A 21,866-nucleotide genomic window follows, 5' to 3' on the forward strand; every position below is an offset into this window, starting at 1 on the left:
GATTTTCGACACTTTTACTGGCGTTTAAATTAGTGCAACAGCATATTCGTTTTTTGTGTCCAGTGTGTTACTGACTTTATATTCAAAGATGCTTCAGCATTAAAAAAAAAACAGTACCGAAACATATCCTATTACATTGTAGGTACCGAAACGGTTTTACAACCAAGGCCAAAATAGAATATATTGATGACGATATTGTGAGTTATTGTTAGAATTGAGTTCGGTGGCAAGATTTTCCAGCAAACTGTAGACGATCCTGTGGGAACAAACTGTGCCCCTCTTCTGGCCGATTTTTTTTTCATAGGAAGCTGGCTTTATTGACGAACTTTTCAGTACTGGTTACAAAAACCTAGCCAATTCCTTCACCTTCAGATATATATTGATGACGTGCTGTCTTTGCAGATCGTACCGTCATAACATTCTGTCTTAAATCAAGGACACAATAGCCTCGATATCTATTTACAACATGACAGGAACGGCTTACTACAAAGCTGTACGATAAGTCTGGACGATTTCGACTTTCCGATCGTGAAAGTTCCCTTACTTGATTGTAACATCCCTGTTCCCCTCCATACGGTGATTTTGTGTCACAGTCGATTCAATACTCAATAGCTTGCACCGAATATCATGACTTCCGTGATAGATGTCGACTGCTGAAAGCCAAACTTACAACACAGGGTTTCCGTGATAAATGTCGACTGCTGAAAGACAAACTTACAACACAGGGTTTCCGTGATAGATGTCGACTGCTGAAGGACAAACTGTTACTACACAGGGTTTCCGTGATAGATGTCGACTGCTGAAGGACAAACTATAACTACACAGGGTTTTCAAAGATGCAGGTTGATGAAGACTGCGGACAGGTTTTATGGTCGCAATGGTTTCCTCGCAAGGAAATATGCTATTTCTTTTTGTGACATGAAGGTCGGAGATTTTGATTATGCTCATTAGAGTTCATTGTGGTGTTGTTGTCACTACCAGAGTTCTCGGTATATATATGAGTACGTGACATTAAATGGATTCAACTTAGATTGGCGGGTGTCGTCGATGAAGCAGAGTCCGATTGCACTTCCGGAACACATGGTCTGTTCAATTCCCCTCTTATTTTTTCACATGTGTTCAAGAACGATTTTCCTGTTTTTATATTTTGTCCTAGTTTTATCGATTTTGTGTTCGAATTTTCTTCTAATCTTGTGATAATTTGTTTAGCGGTAGCGCACCACAACCCAGACGAATGTGCACGTGGTTTACATGACTGAAGCGTTTATATGACCAAGTCACTGGTAGACATGGCTTCCGTTTTCTTACTGGTGATGGAGAAAAAACAAATTAATGATAAAGTGACCAGGTAGGACATCAAGCTACCGTGTCGAGCTATATATATATGTTCAACGTTTTTCTTTACAAAAAAAAGAAATGGCTGCTGTCCCCAGTTTCAGGAACTTTCTTAAAATAAGGAAATTTCTAACTTGATTGTTTTTTTGTTTTTTTTTATTGTAATGTGCGAAAAAACCCTGAAATTAAGAATCCTTACCTTAACACCATCAATGAGAAACTTGAGGCATAATATTTATGTACCATATTTCTTCAAGATGAATGTTGGTGAAATTTAGGCCTGGTCACCTTTTGAAACTATGAAACCACATCTAAAACTCGGGTAAAATATATCGTCCCATATTCCGAGCCTTATTTAGTTCATAGATCTCATAAATTAATTGCCAATAAAAATATTTGTGAAATTTAGTTTTATTAAGCTATCCTTGTTCAAATAGTGTTAATTTTCGAAGTGACAAAAACAAAATAGGATGAATGAAATTGTTTTTTTGTTTGTTCAGACTGTCTGTTTTAGATTTATGATCTATGGTTGAGTTAACTGCACTGAATTACACATCTGGAGCCAGGGGAGATGCATTTACTGTGTACCTGTCATCTGAAACAGATAGCAGGATACTGCCACAAAAAATTCACAATACAAATTAGTTACAGTATCCGCTGCTGTACCAAGATCTGTCATTATGTATGTTTTTTTTTTCTAGATTGCATTTCTGAAATGATGAGCACGATTTGTCAAGAGACGGTCCGGAGTTGCATGGGAGTTCTACCTGTATGTAACGAGATACATAGCCCTCAGGCAGGTAAAAATACTGCAGGTGTGGGTGAGGATTATTTAACTTAATTACAGAATCATTCAGATATGTAAGCCACAATTGTCATGTTTCAATCACCTATATGTTATAAGAAATGCCCAGGATGGAGGATGTATTTATCCCATTCAGAAAAACTCCGGATATTTGTCTAAGTTTGACAAGCAATATTTCTATTTTACTTAACGTACAAAACCTTGCCATTTGTATGAACTGTTCCTAATTGGAAAGGAGGTTTATATCTAAGTTTGTAAATCGGCTGTGTAAATACGGAGATTGAAGTTCAAAGACTGGTAACGGCCTGGTAAAATAGCAACTGTGATTAACGCTTTATCCACTTGTCAGGGGGCCCTTGTCGGTAGTGTACTGGTGGTAATCTGATTTTAAGTAAGTTACCTGTTTGCAAGGTAAACACTTTCGACAGGTGCCCCTCAGATCAGACAAAACAACAAAACCGATAACTTTCAAGAAATGTTTGATTTCCTATCAACTCCCACAAAGGAAACCTCTTCAAAACATTAAAGCATTTTACAAGAGTTGGTCAATGTTTATTCTTGTTAAATTTTAATCTCAAAATGTTTAACTAAATAAATAGGGACAAAATGAAGGAAGTTGATCTATATATGTGTATATATATGATACAAAAATGATTGGATTTAAATTTTTTCAATGTATGATTTACTTTTTTTTCTATTTCTATGTATCTTGTTTCCTGTTTAAATATTTGAATACGGTCTAGTTGTGTCTTTAAAGCTTACCTGTATAAATACATCCTTCTTTGTTGCCAGTTATGTCTGAGATTTACAAGGGAAAAAGCTGTGTTGATTGAAAAATGTTGAAAGAAATACAGAAACATGTGGTCTTGTTAAAGTAGTTTTTCAAGAAAGCTGTGACATTTTTTAAAGAAGTTTTAATTTTGGAAAATGCACCTGAATTTTGGTTTGGGAAGCCACCCATATTCAGCTGGAGAATTGACCAAAAACATTACTGCTCTCTAGATTGGGTTTAAGTTTCTGAAAACCTCATTGGCAATACAAAGAGATGTGTAATTTGATATTTTTATCAATACTTCGTACAAAAACTTTTGATTTCACTTGTAATTTTCATTTTCACTGTTCAGTATTTGAAAAGTCTCGGGCAAACCTATATAAAACCCAGTCATATAGAAAATACCCTTCATACATTTGTAGTTTCCTAATGATGGGACAGTTATTAGTAGGTGGTCTATATAGACAGGTGTTTATTATAGGAAACACCCTACAGAGTTTCCTTATGTTGGTACAATTATTAATAGGCGATCACGTGGTGAAGTGGATAGCGCACTTGCCTTTCACCAAGGCGGCCAGGGTTCAATTCCCCGATCGGACTTGAAAAGGTTGGGGTCACCTGCCCGACCACGTGGGTTTTCTCCAGGTATTCTGGTTTCCTTCTACACTAAGTCCCAAGCGCTAACATCCGGGCCAACAAGAGTGATTAACATAAGTTGAAATAACTTGTTTAATAATTGTTGTTAAATAAATAAAGTTTATATATGATAGGAGATCTTTATAGACAGTTGTTTATCATTAAAGAAACAAAACTCTATGATGGAACAATAATTATTTGTAGTTGGTCTTTATAGACAGTTGTTTATAATAGAAAATACACTGCAGGGTTCCCTATGATGGTACAGTTAATAGGTAGTCTTTAAATACAGTTGTTTACTAGAGAAATTACCTGCAGAATTTCCTGATAATGGAAAAGTTTTTTGTTGGTGATCTTTATAGACAGTTGTTTACTGTAGAAATTACCCTACAGAAATTCTTTGTTTGTACAATTATAATTTCAAGTAGGTGGTCTATATAGACAGGTGTTTACTTTAGAAAATACCCTACAAAGTTTCCTTATGTTGGCACAATAAATGGAAGGCAGTCTTTATAGACAGGTGTTTATTATAGATAATACCCTACAGAGTTTCCTCATGTTGGCACAATTAATGGAAGGCAGTCTTTATAGACAGGTGTTTATTATAGAAACAGCCTACAGAAATTCTTTGTTTGTACAATTATAATTTCAAGTAGGTGGTCGGTATAGACAGGTGTTTATTATAGAAAAATTCCTGACGAGTTACCTTATGATGGTACAGTTATTAGAAGGTGGTCTTTATTGACAGATAATCTTTCAGGTAGGTTTTGCATGACCATAATGGCATTGCACGTAATAGAAATAACAGTTAGTGTGTCTGTAAATTGATTTTCTAACCAATTTTGTGAGGGAAGTAACAGGATACAGGAGATATTGTCGCACGGTTTTTATCGATTTGCATTCTTGTTAAAAATGATTATGTAGTTAAACTCACCGCAACTTGAATCTTGACAAATTATGTAACAGACTGTTATTAAATGATTTTTTTAAATCACCTTTGTATTTCATGTCGTAAGAAGAGATCACAAAACATTGATATTATATTCTGAAGTAACGGTGGTGAGAACCTAGTCCCCCCTACTGTACGTTTAATAATAGTGTATGTTTCCTGCACGGTTGGACTAGCATTTGTCAATACAATGGTACAAAGCATTCAGTTCTACAAAAAACAATCTTTATTGGAAAATCTTTCTGAAGGTAGCTGAATGTACCGATTATTTAAATTCAGCACATTTATTGTGAACATTAATCATTGTAAATTCAAATCTAGAATTGGTGAAATACCTGATACATTACTCAATTGTGGTCACATTTTAAATCTTGCGGCACTTTTATTGTGAACCTGCAGATCGAGTGACAAAACATTTTGGAGATGTCTATCTTTGAAACTTAAAGAAATTCATAATAAATTGGTGAGTATTGCAGAATTCAATCTGTAGTTCTGACCTTAAAGTCATAAATCTGCAATCACAATATGCCTGGTAAGTGTGATGTATTTATAACTATAGAACTTAGATTCTTTAATTGATTGGTTTTTAACTGGTCTCATTTATGCAGTTTTTTGTTGTGTAGTAATGATACATGTTACAGTAGTTTATCAGAAAGGTGGGATCCCACAGATTTTCAGCATATTTCATCATCAGAAAGATGGACAGCATCATGGTTACCAATTAGATTTTCAGCTTTGATCAATGAAGACTGGCATTAGTATTATATAAAGACCTCAAGTGAATTTAAAATCAAAAGATAACTGCCTGAATTCTGAAAATAAGAACCCACATTTTTTCACCTGTCGTCTGTGTCTCATAAATCTGACATTAACTTAAAGGTAAATGTAATTATTTATTGTTCACTTTACATGTCAAGTCACAGGTAAAAATCTGATACCCTGTATCCACAAATAGAAATCTCATGGCCCTGGTTCAGCTTAGCTCCTTGAAATCGGGTTTTAAATAGTGCAGTGTATGTACGGTACAAACTATTTAAAATCCAATTTCAAGGAGTTATGCTGAACTAGGGCCATGATATTTCTATTTGTGGATACAGGACAAGTCTTAGGGGAGGTAATTAATATGTCCCTTTCAATAGATTACTGGTAGTTTACTTGAACACTCAATTAATTTTATAGATGTAATGATGACCATCATTGGACCAGACAATTCTATAGTGATGGTAAAATCTCTGGAAAACATAGAATGGAGGTTTTTCCAACTACTGATATGGTTGAAAGTGGAACCAATAAAGATATTGATGTTCTTACCAAAAGAAAATCACAAAACTCTAACAATTGGTGTGAGGGAAGATGGATGACCAGTCTTTCAAAAGCATAGACAATAGCAAGGTATTCTATTTTTATTTTCTTTATTTCTGTATTGACTCATTTGGTTGCTGATAGAATGAAAGAATGTGATAAAAAAAACACCAGAAAATGCAGTAAAGCTGCTGGACACCAGATATTTTGATGAAAATCACTAACTGACAGTCCAACAATAATGGAGTTAATTTTAACGTTTCGTATATTCTGTTCACTCTTAATATCCTCACATATTGCACTATCACTCAGTAATTGTCCCAGGGTAAGAAACTGTACATTTTTATCTGCATGCTTAAATGTCAACAATTTGGTTATAGCGTCCTCTTCTGAGAGAGAGGATAGAGAACACGATTTACATAAAATATCATTTAGACATGTCATGATTTTACAAATATTTTATTTGACAATACACTTTTTGATAAAACATGAACTGTCTTCTTTGTTAAATTGTCAATCGTGGCCCCTCTTCAATTGAATAATATATAAAATGTTAATATCTGGTTTAGGATACTTGTCAAAGAAGTTAAAGCTAATCAAGTCTACAACGAAGACACATTCTGCCACAACGCTGTATTTTTAGCTCACTATGGTCCTTCGGATGGCGCAGCGTCCGTCGTCGTCGTCGTCGTCGTCGTCCGTCGTCAACTTTTTCTTTAAAACCTTTTTCCTCCTAAACGCCAAAGAGGATTTCAACCAAATTTAGTCCGAAGCATAAGTAGGGAAGGGCAATCGTTTCTTAATTAAATGAGGTTGGTTCGACCCCTGAGGCCAGGGGGCGGGGCCCTGGAGGGGAACTTAGCTAAATTTGCTTTAAAACACATCTCCTCCTAAACACCGGAGGGGATTTCAACCAAATTTAGTCTGGAGCATCAGTAGGGATGGGCAATCATTTCATAAATAAATGAGGTTGGTTTGACCCCTGAGGTCAGGGCGGGGCCCTGAAGGAGAACTTAGCTATATTTGCTTTAAAACGCAGCTCCTCCTAAAGGCCAGAGAGGATTTCAACCAAATTTAGTCCGAAGCATAAGTAGGGAAGGGCAATCGTTTCTTAATTAAATGAGGTTGGTTCGACCCCTGAGGCCAGGGGGCGGGGCCCTGGAGGGGAACTTAGCTAAATTTGCTTTAAAACGCATCTCCTCCTAAACACCAGAGAGGATTTCAACCAAATTTAGTCTGGAGCATCACTAGGGGAGGGCATTCATTTCTTAAATAAATGAGGTTGGTTCGACCCCTGAGGCAAGGGGGGCGGGGCCCTGAAGGGGAACTTAGCTAAATTTGCTTTAAAATGCATTACCTCCTAAATGCATGAGAAGATTTCAACCAAATTTGCTCTGAAACTTCATTGGGGGAGGGCAATCATTTCCTAAATAAATGAGGTTGGTTCAACCCCTGAGGCTAGGAAGACCGGGCCCCAATGAGGAAAATTATCTAATATTTTCTTTTAAGACGCTAATATCCCCTAATTGCCTGCAAACATTTCTTAATTGAATGAGGTTGATTTGACCCCTGCGGTCCTAAGATTTGGTACAGCTAGATTATCATATTCTATGGTGTAGTTTTCATAAATTGTTAAAAATTGGTTTCTAGGTTTATAAAAGCTTATAGTTGAATGAATTTAAAGTATTGTCTAATTACACCCTGTAATATGACATATTACTTATTTTAAAATCTGTTAACATGCCAACTCAATGGAGGCCCCTGATTAGTTGAAAGTCAGATATTGTGGTCCCAGTTGGGTTAGAACATAGATCTTGTCTGGATTTGAGGAAATTTCATATAAAGATGTACTAATGTATTCAGTTGTAATGACTTAAATATAAAACCAGGTGAGCGATACAGGTCCAATGAACCTCTTGTTCCTTTCTGACATGACGTGCGACGCAAATATTCCTACATCAAAGAAGCGCGGGAACTTGTTGCATAATTTTTGATGCCAGGTTCTAATGACGTCATGCACACTTGACAGCAATACAGAGCGCCATTTTGAATGGGTTTTTCACTGCAATTCTGCCGTTTGCTGCTATTAAATGGTAAGATTTCCAAACAGAAATGATACAGATTGTGTATTTATGTAAATACCATATTGTATGTTACACAGGTGGAACCATACAACCACTTATTCTGCCGTTGCTTCATCTTAACTTGAAACTCAAAATTTATGCAGTGTATAGAATGTACCGTTTTAATTGGACAATTGATTAAGGATGATATCCCAAGATTCTTAGAGTTATCTCCACATTTACTTCTTTTGGATTCTTTTGCTATCTCCTAGGGTATGAATTCTCTGTCACCCGTTACGGAATGACCGGTATAACTTGAAAAGAAACAATACTATGATGTCACGGGAACAAAGAAATATGACATCACAATTTGCTCTAAATGACATGATGGGTAAGTCATATTATGCCAATCAGGATTACAACAAAAAAAAAAAATACCAAAATTGTATGTATTCAAAATAATGTTGGAATTATGGGAGAAACATTTGGAAGTGTGACCTCCAGTAGAGCTTCAGGTTAGACCCCTAGGGTTGGAGAGTTCTCTGTCACATCCCTAGGTAGGGGAAGATTCTATTAAGCCATCAGCTGTTCAAACATGAAACAATTTGAAAGGGTTGCAGCTTCTGAAAATAACTCTCTGATATTAGACAATTATGGGTAAAATGAACAATTATTGCAACATTAATAAATGTAATTTTTATTTCACCTGTCTGTTCAGGGGAGATAATCCAATACGGTCATCAAATGACCAATGATGTGTACTATTCTGTCAAAAGTTCAAATCTCATTTACCTTGACCAGGGAGGGTTGTTTATGAAGGTTCTACTCCTGTCCAGTATATATATATAGGTATACTTTTAACCCTTACCTATTTGAGTACTAAGTTACGACCCCGATACAATTATACGACCCCTGTGAATGCCAGATATGAATCTGCCATTGTTATGTGCCGTCAGTAATGCCTTGTGTGAGGGCCCCGTGTTGCTGGACATCAAATCGAAATTTAATAGGCCTGACAGGTATGGATTTTATCATGAAAATGACAAATTAATTCCCCCTGATTCAAGTGATACGAATTGTTAGTCTTCCATTTCACAAACCTTCAAAAGTAACATCCTTTGAATAGGAATGTCATGGCTATAGATCATGCTAATCGGTGCTCTCTAAACATCCTCAATATTAAAAAGTTTGCCCGGAGTTTAATGTCAGGAGAACTGAAGCACACCGACATGTGATGAATTGTTTTGTGTTTCAGTAGAGATCGCTTGTCTCCATGGTTATGTCATGCTAAAAGGTCACATGACCTGGTTTCATTGAATATCACCATGTCGCAGAATCTGGTCCCCGAGAATCCTCAGGACGAATTTCTAAAACTTTATATTTTATAACATGTTCACATCTTCCATGCAGCGAATATGCCCATGTTCCTATTTTATAAAAGATTTATGAAACGAATCCAAAAGGTCTTATTTTAGATTCTTAGAGTCCAATGCTTAACTCATTCACCCCTGAAATTTCATCATTAACTATTCCAACCGTTGAATTGGAAGAGTTCAAATGTGTCTTTAGGGGTGAATGAGTTAAACCGAAAATTTCTAGATTCCATTTCGTTATGTTTCCCCTTCGAAGTTGAGTGTTCTCTGAACATCACATTTAGCTTTGTTTAATTTCTACTTTTCTTTGCACATGACATATTGCAATGTATATATATCTTAGTTTTTAATTACCAAATGTCAAATTCCTAGAGCAGAATTGTGCACGTTTATGACAGGATCTTAAATTGGACCATAAAAAGATATTTGATTTACCATACAGAAATATTATAATATCTTTCAACATTTTAAAAACTTCATAATAAATTTGCTAAAACTTTAAATCTGTTTAAATCCAGGACATCTGTGAAAGTCGAAGAAGAATGTCTGACAGTGCATAACAAAATGAGTGATTGCTAGAGCCACTACATTTACAAAGCGACCGGGATTATACAAACAGGTAAATTAATTTTTTCCCCTAATCTGGTTTTACACCTGTTGTAAATATCCTCACATTACCTGTGTTTTGTACGAGGCTAAAGCAACGTTACCGGGTGCAATCCTCTCTATTGTCGTGCCAATTCAATTCCGTTTTATTACAATTTCGCTGTCCCTCCCTCCCTGATGGTTAATAATTGTCTCATAAAAATTCGCTTTCAGTTCGAACCGGGGATCAATGATTTCTTCCTGAGATATAGATTTGGGATTTAATATACTTTGTTTGTATCTAACAAAGGTCGCTTTTCAACATAACACTTCATCTTGGGTGAAAACAAACAGTGTTTAATACCCAGGCCTAGTGTTATAGCATTGAAGGACCAAGCTCTATTTTTGCAGGTTTCTATATAATATAAGAGCCTCTTGTCATTGAGTTTTTTGTTAGAATTTCGTGTTTACCATCTAACGCCTCTGACAGACCTCCTGAAGTGCTGGGTAAAAGCCAGTTGATTTGAGAGGACGAGACTTCCTCAGACTTGGGTACACTGGATGTACTCTAGCTATTGTGGACTTCTCTTGTCTCCAAACAAGGACAAATAGGCTTATAACATTAACATACCATGTATGGGGAGAAATGACACTTCTAATCAAGGTACAGGAAATCGGATACCGATTTAGATCCAATAAGAAAAGGTGATTTAATTAGTAAAAGTAACTTTTTTTTATTCAGGAATTTTAGACTGTAACTTTATACTTCTTCAGAAAAAACAGCCTTGTTTCTTTATTGACAAACACTGAATTAAGTCCTACTCAAGATTTGGGGGATTGAGAAAAGGGTGGATAATCTTAGAAGGAGGGGGCAAGCGTAATTAGATTTATATAGAAAAGTAATATTTGAGATCAATGCAGAGGTCAAGCAAAGTGTAAAACATATTCACTGTTGTTGGCTGAAATTGCATTGTGTCTTTAAAAACTCACCAGAAAAAAATTGACATGTTTATGTATTTAGCCAAGTTTAAACAAATATTATAATGTGGACTGATAGTCATTCGTTTTGTAAAAATTACGGTACTTGGAATTTTTATATCAATTCTAATTTTCTTACTCAAGATAACATTACTGTGGTTGAGGAGTGTGTGAATGAAAATTGATGGTTTTTCAAGTCGATTTTACAAGGTTTTCGCTTGAAAGTATTTTCATTCATTTCAGAATTACTAAAAATAATCTCTGAATTACCACTGTGATTTTATCATTATCAATTTATTAACACAAAGTATTTATGAATTTACAGAACTGATAATTAATTTTAAAGCTAATATTTTAATCCACTTTACTGATATCTATATAGCACAATTAATAGATGTTAAAATTGTTATCTATCATTGATAATTAACATTGTATACATTAATACTAAGATGTGTACCGAATGCACTGATCTAAATGTATGTCAGTCTTTTTCAAAAATATTTTTTTTGTATAAATTTTTGTTTTGAATTATAGTAATTAGCATACAGTTTTTATAGAACAAAAACGAACTATCAAAAAATTTGTTCTACCATTCATTTTTTAAAATACATATGAAGAAAAAGCATAAATTATAAAGATACAATCTTGTTTCGTCATTTCAGAGAACAAAGTAGCAATGTTTACTTTCCACAGCTGATGAGGTCGGGTCTATGATTGGTCTAGATATTCAATGTTTTGTCAGCATCAGTGCATAATAATGAACCATTCAACAGCCTCAAATCCTCAATCTACGTCCTTCACTGAAAACAGCCAAGTTTGTACAAACAAAACCTGTGTCGATACTCCGTGGATGAAAACAGATAATAGTTGAGATATATACTGTATAATGAGTTAGGCCTAGGCTAAGGTCTTTGTAGTCGAAACAATCGGGCCCAATATTGATCAAGTTATCAAACACTTATCATGTGAATTATACGATATCTGTCCGACAAATCCACACGCCTGTATAATATCAATACTTGGTATCATTTTGTTGGGCCAACTAATGTGCTAAACTCGGAGGTGATTTAACCCCCTTTGTTTTATTCTCACCTTTTTTTAATGTCTTGAAGCTCGATCTGAAATGAATATGTGCTAGCCACGATAAGTCTATGACTGCAGGACAATTGTATCATGTGACAGGGTTCGTTGAGGCGCGACTGGTTGACTGTCGGGAGTGACAATGTGATGTGTTACTGGAGTCGAGGTGTCACAGGTAAAAACTCATCAGCCGCGTACCTACCTGGTACCCTAGACTGACGACACGCTGACCAGAAGCTGACCGATGCGTTGTGACGAGCAAGAAACAATACTGACCGCAGACAGAGTGGACACTCGCGAGGATTGACATCTGGACTTAAACAATACTGGTCATTATTGATGATAAATTGAGCATCCTTGGCAATATCCATGGTGTCACCCCTCGTCCACAGGTAATCACTTTTTAATTTGATAGCGTATACTTTAGGCCTAATCGACTGTAGGCCCTATATGAAACGAGATATCTTCTGTTAAAATTTAGAAAACAAAATCGTCTGGCAGCTTTAGAAATAAGTCCTACTTTGACACTGGGATTTAAGCGATATAGATCTTGAAACTCCCATTTCTAGTCAACATCCGAAGCCTGGCAAACGACTGGTCAGATTTGATGGCATTTGTCATGCTTGCACTGAGAAATATTGAGTTTGACTGGTCAAGTTTCATTTATAAGCTTTGTGTCAGACTATTGGATTGACGTGAAACTTGAACTGTCTCTCAATCTTATCAGAGCGCTAATAGTTCAAGTTTCATCTCGGTACAAACCGCAAAATTAATTCATTAACAAGATAAGAGTCTTACCTCTGATTCACCCTGAGAAAATGTGCAGTTTGTGTGATTCTTACTATAGTGTAGACGTTTGTATATAAATATCTGATAAATGTTCTAGCGTCGTGAATTTGATATCAGAAATTCATTCATCTGTTTGAAGCCAGGTCCCTCAATTTTGGGAATGGCTTGATGGGGATAAATCCCCCTTTTATTCGTTTACTTCCTTTTTAAGATTTTCGTAGTAAGCTGTTAAGTTCCTGATAATGTTTCTATATCTGAACCAAATAATGATACGTTTAGCTCAAGATGTATCCCAGACACATAAGCACTCAAATTTGCAATCCGTTTTTATCAAAAATAATAAAATCTTTTCAATTGACGTTTTATTAGAAATCAGATAATGTTAATAATTCGGTGATGTTTTGGTGCGCCTAGTTTTAATACCTTATACCTGTACTTCCCTGACGAGATCTCGCCGATCTGATGCTATCTATAAACCCGTATTAGAAATTAAACGTCATACCTCACTTGATACCATTTATGGTCTGGGTAGCAGGTTAATCACCTGCACAGGTGAGATGTTTTACCTGTATCTCGTTAAGGGTATCAATGGTATGGTACATTATTAATCGGAGGCATTTCTGTTAGATTTTCTTGCTAACTCGTAATGCTGTGTATAATCCATCATTGATTTGAAACCAGTACCTATATTACCCTGACTGACCAAATAATTGACCATTACTGACCTTTTGATTGACCATCATGTACAGCATATGCCTATGCTGGAAAGGTACTCAAGAGACCAATATAACTCTACCCACTGTCATGGTATACAGGTTTATTTCTATAGATCCTCATCAATATGTTGATACTGGAATTTGTCATCTCTGGTAAGAATATCATAATGTTATAGCAGTGAGCTTTTTCAAAAGCAAAAGTACATGTGTAACAGCAAAGGAAAAATGCATTGCTAGAACTGGATTCAAACCCAGGACCCTCCAAACTCCAGACGGATGCTCTACATATGAGCTACTTTGTCACACAAATCTATCTAGTCCAGTTCTGCTACAATTCTTCCTTCTTTTTTCGAAGGTTTTGCTCCCAAAGACAAAACACTTTTTAGAACCCATGTTTAGGTTTCCCCCTCCTAGGCATCACCTTGTACATGAGAAACAGTTGGGTCACAGGTACCAATGTAGCAGGAGAGGAAAAAAGAACAGCCAGAACAGCATTCGGAACACCTCGCCCCGATTCCAGTTCCTTCCAACGTAGATGACCGTATCGGCCGAGAAGTTCCGAGTGCCAGAACAGGACTCAACCATGGGACCCTCCGGACTCTACCTATGAGCTTTATACGAACAGCCAGAACAGGACTCAACCCTGGGACCCTCCGGACTCTACCTATGAGCTTTATACCCGGTCACTGTCAATTGACCCAGTTCAGTTCTGCTACTCATTAAAATCATTCAAAGGATGACGTTTAATTATTTCTGCACCACTACCAAAATCATTCAATAAAAGCATTTTTCTGACAAGACTAGGTATATCTTTCATAAATCATATCTAAATAGAAAGTCATACCTTTAGGAACATTTATGAAAAACAATAAAAAGATGAAATAAGCAAAATTGAATCAACAATAGTGTTAAAAATTGAATGTGAAAAATGCGATGGCTCCAGACCAGAATTTGAACCTTGGACGTTTGACCATTATACTGTCACGCTAACTAACTGAGCTACCTGGTCAATGGTATTACACTGGGCCAGTAGTGATACAGTTACCATCCATTACCAAATACCGGTAAGGTCACTGTATGTACAAAAAAATACAGTGTTTTTCCAGCGTTGGAACAGGGATCCTTTAGTTTTCAAATTGACCATCATCTAATAAAACGTATTAAAAAAAAAACATTAAAAAGATATCCAAATGAAAATGTGCCATTTTGTATAACATGATTGAGTGGATTAAAGTGATGGGAGTTTTAAAAAGTAGGGTCAATCAGTAATGTAAAATATGGCAAGTCCAGCATCAGGACTGACAGGTGTTCGTTAAAACAGGTAAAAACTAATCAATAGGTATATATGGCAATGTCCTATGATCTGTTTGCAATCAAATAGCGACTAAAGACAAAACAATACGGGGCGATGTCGCCATAAACCTGTTTTATAGATTTGTGTATAGATAGAATATCTGTATTTTTTTGTTCTATTTTATTCACCAGTTCATATTTATCCACAGTGCATAAGTACATGTATATCAATAGCCGTTAATAATACATATATTTACATACAAACTGTATATGAACTTTCATTATTAACTTGACCATTTTTGTTAAAAACAGTTATTTGACTTGTCCATACAGGCCATCTGTTATTCAAAACATACAATTTCATCAGCAACAGCGTTCTGAGTTACTAAAATTTCAGTGAGGCTGAGGATTCTAACCCTGGACTTCAGATTGGCACACTGTTGTTCTAACTAATTGAGCTACCTCAGGTCAATGGTTGTGTCTTTAGGCCCAACTATATATGCTATGGTTATATCCAAAACGAGATTAAGGTGAGGTCACTCTATATATATGAAAAACCACATTGCAGTGGGACAGGGATCTTTAATAATACAGTTGTAATTTCCATTCATTAAATCATAAATATCTCTCGCTTCTTTTTCCATCCGTCATTCCTCTATATTGTAATTCTTTAATTAGAACTGATCTATAATGAAACAGAAGGAAATGAACACCTAGTGTGTGTCTCTATGTCAGATAATGATTATCGTGTTAGCTGAAGGCAGAATAATTACATTACTGTATAGGTTTGCTTCTGTCGCTATCCCAATCCTACACCTGCATCCTATGAAATTTGATGTTTAGACGAAAAGGACGAGATGATCTCGGGTTTATATATCAGATCTGATGAGTTAACCGGGTGGAGGTTGTCATGTCCGACTGAGGATGGGGAGTCGGAGTAGACGCATTGTATACTGAGATAGGTGTACCAAGGGTTTTATCAGGTTCACCGAGTAGACTGGAACTGTCTCTTTTGCATCTATCCATAAGTCTATCAGGATGAGGTGGTAGAGGTAGAGGGGGCAGAGATGATGTTAGAGAGTTGTAATGTACCTATAATTATAAGAGGTTTGGGTTTTTGGGATTATCTGGGTTTACAAAACTGAGTTGAGGGTTTTGATGTATCGTTTGAGGTTGACTGAGGGTTTGGGTTCATTTGGTAGACTTTGGTTATACTCTCCAGTCTTAGCCAGGGTGAGGTTGAGGGGTAGGAAGGGGTGTGGGGGATGATGAGGTTTAAAAGTGTTGTAATGTAGCTATATAATTATTATCCGAGGTTACTGCCTCAAGTGTACCAGGGTGAGGTTGAGGGGTAGGAAGGGGTGTGGGGTATGATGAGGTTTAAAAGTGTTGTAATGTAGCTATATAATTATTATCCGAGGTAACTGCCTCAAGTGTACCAGGGTGAGGTTGAGGGGTAGGAAGGGGTTGAGGGGTAGGAAGGGGTTGGGGGGTAGGAAGGGGTGTGGGGGATGATGAGGTTTAAAAGTGTTGTGATGTAGCTATATAACTATTATCCGAGGTTACTGCCTCAAGTGTACCAGGGTGAGGTTGTGGGGTAGGAAGGGGGGTGGAGGGATGATGAGGTTTAAAAGTGTTGGAATGTAGCTATATAATTATTATCCGAGGTTACTGCCTCAAGTCCGAGGTTACTGCCTCAAGTGTACCAGGGTGAGGTTTAGGGGGAGGAAGGGGTGTGGGGGGATGATGAGGTTTAAAAGTGTTGTAATATAGCTATATAATTATTATCCGAGGTTACTGCCTCAAATCTACCAGGTTGAGGTTGAGGGGTAGGAAGGGTTGTGGAGGGATGATGAGGTTTAAAAGTGTTGTAATATAGCTATATAATTATTATCCGAGGTTACTGCCTCAAGTGTACCAGGGTGAGGATGTGGGGCAGGTAGGGGTGTGGAGGGATGATGAGGTTTAAAAGTGATGTAATGTAGCTATATAATTATTATCCGAGGTTACTGCCTCAAGTGTACCAGGGCGAGGTTGAGGGGTAGGAAGGGGTGTGGGGGGTGGTGAGGTTTAGAAGTGTTGTAATGTAGCTATATAATTATTATCCGAGGGTCCTGCCTCCTGTCTACCCGGGTGAGGTTGAGGGGTAGGAAGGGGTGTTGGGGATGATGAGGTTTAAAAGTGTTGTAATATAGCTATATAATTATTATCCGAGGTTACTGCCCCAAGTGTACCAGGGTGAGGTTGAGGGGTAGGAAGGGGTGTTGGGGATGATGAGGTTTAAAAGTGTTGTAAAGTAGCTATATAATTATTATCCGAGGTTACTTCCTCATGTCTACCAGGGTGTGGTTGAGGGGTAGGAAGGGGTGTGGGGGGGTGATGAGGTTTAAAAGTGTTGTGATGTAGCTATATAATTATTATCCGAGGTTACTTCCTCATGTCTACCAGGGTGTGGTTGAGGGGTAGGAAGGGGTGTGGGGGGGATGATGAGGTTTAAAAGTGTTGTAATATAGCTATATAATTATTATCCGAGGTTACTTCCTCATGTCTACCAGGGTGTGGTTGAGGGGTAGGAAGGGGTGTGGGGGGAAGATGAGGTGGAAAAGTATTGTAATGTAGCTATATAATTATTATCCGAGGGTCCTGCCTCCTGTCTACCCGGGTGAGGTTGAGGGGTAGGAAGGGGTGTTGGGGATGATGAGGTTTAAAAGTGTTGTAATATAGCTATATAATTATTATCCGAGGTTACTGCCTCAAGTCCGAGGTTACTGCCTCAAGTGTACCAGGGTGAGGTTGTGGGGGAGGAAGGGGGGTGGAGGGATGATGAGGTTTAAAAGTGTTGTAATATAGCTATATAATTATTATCCGAGGTTACTGCCTCAAGTCTACCAGGGTGAGGGTGTGGGGTAGGAAGGGGTGTGGAGGGATGGTGAGGTTTAAAAGTGATGTAATGTAGCTATATAATTATTATCCGATGTTACTGCCTCAAGTCTACCAGGGTGAGGGTGTGGGGTAGGAAGGGGTGTGGAGGGATGGTGAGGTTTAAAAGTGATGTAATGTAGCTATATAATTATTATCCGATGTTACTGCCTCAAGTCTACCAGGGTGAGGTTGAGGGGTAGGTAGGGGTGTGGGGGGGATGATGAGGTTTAAGAGTGTTGTGATGTAGCTATATAACTATTATCCGAGGTTACTGCCTCAAGTGTACCAGGGTGAGGTTGTGGGGGAGGAAGGGGTGTGGAGGGATGATGAGGTTTAAAAGTGATGTAATGTAGCTATATAATTATTATCCGAGGGTCCTGCCTCCTGTCTACCCGGGTGAGGTTGAGGGGTAGGAAGGGGTGTGGGGGATGATGAGGTTTAAAAGTGTTGTAATATAGCTATATAATTATTATCCGAGGTTACTGCCTCAAGTCCGAGGTTACTGCCTCAAGTGTACCAGGGCGAGGTTGAGGGGTAGGAAGGGGTGTGGGGGGAAGATGAGGTGGAAAAGTATTGTAATGTAGCTATATAATTATTATCCGAGGGTCCTGCCTCCTGTCTACCCGGGTGAGGTTGAGGGGTAGGAAGGGGTGTGGGGGGATGATGAGGTTTAAAGTGTTGTGATGTAGGTATATAATTATTTTCCGAGGTTACTGAGGATTGGAGGTCACAGATTGTCTCTGGGTTTACCAAACTGCCTCAAGTCTACAAGGATGGGGTTTGAGTGGTAGTGGGAGTTGTTATGACTATAGTACTATTTAAGGTTGACTAAGGGTTTGGGTTTACTGGGTAGGCTGGGTAGGCTGGGTAGCTCCCGAGTCTACCAGGGTGAGGTCTGGGGTTGGGGGCATGATGATGTGATGAGGTTAGAGTATTGTGATGTACTTTGATAATCTTTGGTAACAGAAGGTTTGGATTACCAGGGTCGACCTGAGTATTTGCTAAAGTCTATCAGGATGAGGTTTCAGTAGGGTATTGTGTGAGGTTAAGAACTCTGCTGTTCCTTTGGTCGTATGAGGTTATTGTGGACTTGGTTTCAACGGGTAGAACGTCTAACGATCTCAAGTCTACCAAGGCGTTATCAAGGTTTTACTGAGAGTAGTGATGGGCTTTGATCATCTTGGGTTACTGAGGGTTTGGGTTTACTGGGTTTCCTGAGGATTACCTATAACTGATAACCTATACTTACCTATAATCAAATTTGTGGTGGGTGGTGGGTGAAGGGGGAGGAGTTGTCTCCTCCTGCAGCTATTCTTGGTTCGGTTACCTCTAGAGTAAAAACTTGTCTGGATGCTTATTATACACGCTAAATTAATGTTTGTCATATTGCCATTAAGTTAACAGTTAAAACTTTTGTTTTTAATCTGACAATTAATCGGCAATGGAAAAATCGTGTCATTAAAGAGGGTCAATTGGATGATGTCAATTCCTGCTTAAAATCTATTATCAGATCTGTAGTGACTTCCACCTGAACACAAGGTGGGATACTGACCATCCCTATCACTCAGGTGTGTGTTATAATCTCTACTGAACCTCTTCAACTATAATGTGTTAACTTACTCACCCCTACATATCTAAACTGGACCTGCCCAGTCTTTGATTCGATATGGTTTAAATGTGACTTTAGGGGTGCAAGTGTTAAGGGAATGGTTTGGCGATTGTGAGATGCTAGATACACTCATGAGTTTGCTTGAACCCATGACCATTGTTTAGATGTCAATCATGCTAAATACCCAGTGAAATAAAGACTCACTCCCACTTATTGTGAAATTTCGTCAATGTAAGAGTCGCTGGGTTTATATTACGGAAGGAAAGGGGTCCAAAAGGACTCTAGACTCTTTGTCGCGTCTATATGACAATTGTATTGAGGGCTCACTAAAGAACAAAAAACCAATCACAATACATGACTCTCGAGCATGCAGCACAGACAATGCTGATGTAAAATGACTCCACGAGTAGGTTTTGTTGAAAAAGTATTTTCGGTGTAAAGAACATACATTTGAGAAGATGGTTGCCTTTCATCAGTTACATGTGACTTAGTTACAAAGGATTTTCTTTAATAAAAACATTTACTATTATTCTTTAAACCAAGTTCATGTCTGCTATTTTAATGTTTTAGTGTGCTATTCTGTTTAGATATGCATACTTACCAAGTTTTTCCTTGTTGACGAATGACTGTTCCCTGTAATATCACACCCTCATACTTAACCTTTTGGAATCAGAAAAATTCCTGACATTTTGAAATTTGTTAACATTTTATTTCTTTATTGCATAGAACAGCTTGCTAAATCAACTCTGATATTTTATTCTCAATTTGGTAAAAAGGGGGTCATTGTACCTGGGATACACATTTTTTAGACATGTTGAAATATTTCCATGTGGTTTCTTCCCAGTCATACAATTTGTGTGGTGTTTATAGTGTACGACTACTTAATTAAGGCTGTATACTACATTTACATTATACCTGTGTTTTATGTAAGAGTTACCTCCCTTAGCATTTCTAATGGAATGTGCCATGCATTTTATTTTTTTCACAGTTTTTGCAACACTCAAATACGTAATCCAGCTAGGATATATGTAACAGATATACAGATTTCTGGAACATGTTGGGGAAAAGTGGTGATATCACAATAAGGTAAAAGACCCTGTAAGGACTGCAGGCATGAGGATATTTCCAGTTCTCCAAATTAAACATAATTTAAAGTAACAAAGACTTCAGTGATGATAAATAATAAAATCTTTTAAACTTTTGCTTCACCTTCCACTTCACTTAAACACTCGCCAACTTCAAACATATTTCCAGGTTCTAATTCCCTTATTTCTTTGCAATTCATAATTATACGTCGCCTCCTTCAATATAGTGTTAAACCCCTCTATAATGCCAAGTTTTTCGCTGGCAACATAATGACATTGTGCTGAGTATCAGGTAAAGATTGCTATAGGAAATCTTCATGCTAAATGTGCTATACATCTGTGTGATAGTCTGTCCAATAAATAAACACTGGGTTATAAATCCTGACTTTATACGAAGCATGGCTCTGTGAGGATCGAGTTCACGTAGAACGTAAAAATCTGATGACAAAGAAATGTAAAGATGGAGTCGAGCCGAGTGAGAAAGAGATGTTTAAATCCCATTGGCTTCTGTTTGATGTTTCAGTATATCAGTGGATTATCAAAATAAGATAAATTCTTGAGTCACAAATAAAACGTACATAAAGCGTTGTGTTTGATCTGAGCAGACGTCGTTTGTGTGATGGATGGACTTCACATGAAAACATCAGTTTTGGTCGATAATACAGAGATGCCAGATTTGAGTCCCGGTAATTCATCCAATTTCATATTTGAAAAGGTTGAATTTCAGATAATAAACTAGTTATTCAAACTCTTTTGTACCATCAATGGAGGTGGTTTTTGTAGCTGGAAATGTTGAGATTGTTAAATATTTTGAAAATGTGTTCTTGTGTCATATGCTGTGTATTATATGGTGTTTTAGATCTCAGAGAGTTTATGTTATTAGTTGTGCTGTTTGTACTCAAGAAAAAATTAATATCATTAGCTCTTTTCATCCTCAATGTTTTTTATAGAAAAGTTGTCTGGAATAATGTTTCATGCTTATTCAAATAAAGTAATACCTTGACCCTTTGTCGAGGTCAAGGGTATCGGTAAGTTAAAAGTCGTAGAGTCATGATATTTACTATGTATAGCTATATTTGAGTTACAGTGTTATATTTAATGACACATATAATAGGTTGTGACCTTATTTCCTTCAGTTCAAGAAGTAAATGACAATTTTGTGTAATTTATCATCTGAGTTCAAAAGTTTGACCTGTACATGAACCAGTAAAATGTAAAAAGTGAACTACAATCGTGTGACGATCGTGATCTAGTAAAATTAATATTACAGGAGCCAGGGGCAGGTGTCCAGATAGATATAGATGTACATGTCCAGGTATGGGAATCTTGTGTTTTTGGACAGGTAGTGGTCAGTATACTTAACAGTTATGACCATACTTAGTTTTATGAAGAGTAGTACATAAAACTCCTGTCAGTTCTGGAGTTTCATTTCTCTATAAGTGTGCTGCGGCTCGAGGGGTCGTGTGAAGATCAAATCTCGCCGCTCATCATAGGAGTTAATGTTGTATGCTGGAAAATTGAGCAGAAAGTGTAGGAAATTTCTTCCTCTGTGGGTAAATATCCCCCCCCCCCCC

The 21,866-nt window shown here is 37.3% G+C and overlaps 1 protein-coding gene across 1 annotated transcript in view; it reads left to right on the forward strand.

Annotated features, from left to right (window-relative positions):
- The first annotated feature begins 11,951 nt into the window (after positions 1 to 11,951).
- LOC110459227 (protocadherin-9-like) overlaps positions 11,952 to 21,866 on the forward strand; it is a 62,450-nt gene continuing 52,535 nt past the window's right edge. Inside the window, exon 1 of the mRNA XM_021511385.1 lies at positions 11,952 to 12,270. The gene's annotated coding sequence lies outside the window, so the exon portion shown is untranslated. The remainder of the gene's footprint in view (positions 12,271 to 21,866) is intronic.

The sequence above is a fragment of the Mizuhopecten yessoensis genome, unplaced genomic scaffold (assembly GCF_002113885.1).
Source record: "Mizuhopecten yessoensis strain PY_sf001 unplaced genomic scaffold, ASM211388v2 scaffold9987, whole genome shotgun sequence".
In the NCBI taxonomy this organism is placed as follows: domain Eukaryota; kingdom Metazoa; phylum Mollusca; class Bivalvia; order Pectinida; family Pectinidae; genus Mizuhopecten; species Mizuhopecten yessoensis.